The following is a 3,804-nucleotide window of genomic DNA, read 5'->3' on the forward strand; positions in this document are numbered from 1 at the left end:
AAGCAGAGGAACGAGGCAGGGTTGCCCACTCTCACCTTTACTCTTCAATTTGTATATTGAACCACTAGCGAACAAACTAAGAAATAGTAAAGAAATCACTCCATTTAAGCATCACACATGGGAGAAGAAAATCGCCTTATATGCGGATGACTTAATGATTTTTACAGACGATTACCTAAGAGCGAAAAAGACAATAGAAGAAACAATAGGAGCATTTGGGAAAGTTTCAGGATACCTGGTAAACCAAACAAAAACAGAGATTATGACTTGGAACACCCGATTTAAAAGTCACAACATAAAAAATGAAATCAGATACCTAGGAATCCTAGTGAATCAAGACATAGAAAAGATCTCGCAACGCAACTTGACCAAGGTAGCCGGAGAAGTAAGGAAACTGCTCAAGACATGGACATCCTTACCATTAAGTCTGATTGGGAGATCAAACATAGTCAAGATGACCATGAGGTACTGGGTTTTTAAGAACCGGCAAAGAACCGGCAACCCAGCGGTGCCAGGGGATCAACACACCAGAGACCTCGGGTTCTCCTGAGTCAGACCTACAGAAACTTCAGAGTCTTCCAGGTGGAGTCAAAGATTCGTTTATTGGCTGCAACCAAGGTGACAGGGTCCTAGAAGTACAAAGCAAGTATATTCAGGAGACTGCACACTTTTACAAAGTCAGGCTTCTCTTCTTATACATAGTATTCAGCCTTGGGCAAGACATTCCTTGGATTCGTGGTATTTCATTTACGGTTACTGATTACAAAAGAAAAGCAGAGTCATAATGACATGTACATATTTCACGTCGTGCTGCCCATAACAAATCATCAGGCAAGGCCCAACATTTCATCAGATATCGCTGGACCCCTAATAAAAATGGTCACCTCCCCATCATAAAGCAAGTGAAGAAAAGGAGTGGAGAAAGATGTGAGCGAGATATGGCAGGTGTGCGCGCTGAAATGGTTTTATGGCTGGTTGAGCCCAGATGCTATCTTGCTCGGCCACTGGGAGGGGACTGACCTAACGAGTTCGGCCTGGGGCAATGGTTCTAACTTGTACTGGGGTCAGGAAGAAGTCGATTAAGGAGTATGTGTCCTTGTGGAATCAAATCAACTGGATTAAGGCCTATGTAAAGGGCAACATGCAGCTAAGGGTTTTAGAAGGTAAATGACGATTTCGAGGTGACATCGTCACTCGAATACGCCGAAAATACATGTACTTGATGTACTCGTCATTCTCGGTCTTTTGATACCAAATTCGTTCTATTTCGACGAAGTTTTTATTCTCGAGTCTAGTACTATTATATGAATCCAGATTTTTCAGTACCACAGACCCTCCTTTTGCCCTAACATAGGGAATTAATCTATCCTCATGTTAATCTGAGTCCAGATCTATATTTTTAAAGTCATTGAGATGTTGCTGCAACATCATTCTAGTGCTGAGCTCATGTCCTGACACAGGTTTCCTTACACATAATGTAGCGCAGAGGCCACATATTGCAGGAGCACACTGTATGCATAGACAGAACAGGAAAAGAATGGCTAAGACCATCCCAATGACCATCAAAATTTTCCATCCCCAGGCAGATATCAGTCCCCAGAACCATCCCATTAATGACCAATCTCCTTTATCCACATGAATAGATTCGGAAATTTTATGTAGTTTGGAGATGGCCCCGTATACTGTTGGAGCATTATCTGGAATAAAAATGCAACAACTGGACTGGATCAATTTGCATACTCCACCTCGGTCCGCAAGTATTACATCCAAAGCAACCCGGTTCTGAAGGGTCATAAGTCGATCCGACTGGAGCTCAGCAGTCAGGTTACTAAGGGCACCAGCAGTTTCAATCACGGTGTATTCAACTACCCTTGTCAATTGCCTAATGTTTCTGCTGTTAACCATGGGTCCCCAGAACGGCAGAAACCCAAGTGCAAAATCACCAAATTCTTGACCTGTAGTGTCTTCTTTACTCAAGACACCTCTAACTACCCTTGTCCGATGGTAATCCGCCACTGCTGTGTAGGTGGGAGGTAACAGGAATGAAACAAAACATGAGCCCGAGAAGTCAGGGGGCAACCATGTATAGGCTCTATCGTGGCAGATGAAATAAGTGCCCTTAGCTGCTAAAAACGGCAGGGGAAGTCTGGGATCCAAAAACGTAGGTTTCTGTACAGACACTCTTCCCAAGCTGAGCTCTGGGATTCCTACCAATGCCTTGCAGACACAGGTGACCTTGATGGGGTATGATCCAGATAGGGGACGATCTTTTGGCTTGCTGCTTTTCACTTAAGGTAGTGCCATATCCGGTCACGTTCCAACCTACATATGCAAGTATCTCATCATCCGGGGTATCTTCGTAAGAAGTTACTTCCTTGATCATGTCAACTATACCCTTGACTAGGGCGCTAGTCTTGAGGTTATCTTTTACAGAACGTAGGGGTTGGATTTCTCGTGCATATATGTACATTGTCCTATATGCCCATACTGACCATTGTGACTAAATGGCAGGACCAGATAGGGGATACCTCTATCCGTGGTGTGGGGCATGAGACCACACACCCAACAGTTGGTTGTATTCATTACAAGTTGGTGTTGGTGCAATAACTGAACAAAAGAGTTATTAATGAACTCTAATCTCCTATTTGATTCATGGTCAGGAAAAGGGTGGAAAGAATGAGAGGGAACAGTAGGAGGAGGTATGGGTGATGTAGTGGGCGCAAATGTCACATGAAAAGAGAACAAAACATAGCTTATCAAAAAGACCATTACGCTAAATAGCATAAAAATACACATTATTATAAAATTTCTCTTCGTTACTGTTTTCAAAAGTCTCTGCTTAAAGTTCATTTATTTGGCAGGCCTCTCCACATCAGGAAACTCCATCCTCTCTAAGGTGCTGCCCGCGGTGGTAGGTTGTTTCTGCTAAAGGATGCTTCTGTCAGTCTAGGGCAGCTCCCTTGGACCAACTGGAACCAGCGACCTATCGTCGTCAGCTGCACCCAAAAGTCTTTAATCAACCGCGACCCTAGCAGCGGAACCCGGATGGCGGTTCGAAAAAACAAAAATAAGCAAGTTACCTAGATGGGAGAATCTGCACTTTCAAAAATAGGATTTGGGAAAAACACACAATTTTTTATTAGTCCACAGGTTTTTTCTCGGATCATAAAATAAATCACTTTTACTTTAGTCTGTTTTTCTTGGTCGTAAATTGTAGCGTCTTTTCCCGGGTACTGTCTGGTCCAGAAACAGTAGCTCAGGTTCCACAGAGTTCAATTGTTCTGGTGGTGGCGTAGTGTCTTGAAGAATGTTCCCACTTTCGTAATCAGGATTAGCTTCTTTTACACGTTTTGTGCGCTCTGAGTCAGTGCCTCCTTTCCGGACCCATTGGTCATGTGGCAGATGGAAGGGTATCTTCTTACAATAGATCCCGTGGACCCAATTGGCCTTCCCCTCCACTCTAACAGTCGACCTTGTAGACAGGAGGACGAGGTGAGGCCCGGTCCACCTGGGCTGGTCGTTTCTTGTTCTCCGGAAATTCCGGACCAACACCCAGGAACCGGGGTCAATGGAGTGATCCGGTGTCTCAGAGACCGGAGGCAAGATGTTGTGGACCTGTTGATACAAAACACGCAATTTAGCCGTCAAGTCATACAAATAGTCAAGCAAAATTGGGTGTTGCAGCTCGCTAAACTTCGTGGGCCTAGGCACTCCCCATATGTTGGCTGGCCGACCAAAGATTATTTCGTAGGGGCTGAGTTTCATTCGCGAATGCACAGTCATTCTGGTGGATAGGAGTGCTAA

The 3,804-nt window shown here is 44.3% G+C and overlaps 1 pseudogene; it reads right to left on the minus strand.

Annotated features, from left to right (window-relative positions):
- Window positions 1–1,374: 1,374 nt before the first annotated feature.
- On the minus strand, window positions 1,375–2,886 carry LOC147663500 (endogenous retrovirus group 3 member 1 Env polyprotein-like; annotated as a pseudogene).
- Window positions 2,887–3,804: the final 918 nt, after the last annotated feature.

Source organism: Lissotriton vulgaris, unplaced genomic scaffold (genome assembly GCF_964263255.1).
Source record: "Lissotriton vulgaris unplaced genomic scaffold, aLisVul1.2 SCAFFOLD_11456, whole genome shotgun sequence".
NCBI classification, from domain to species: domain Eukaryota; kingdom Metazoa; phylum Chordata; class Amphibia; order Caudata; family Salamandridae; genus Lissotriton; species Lissotriton vulgaris.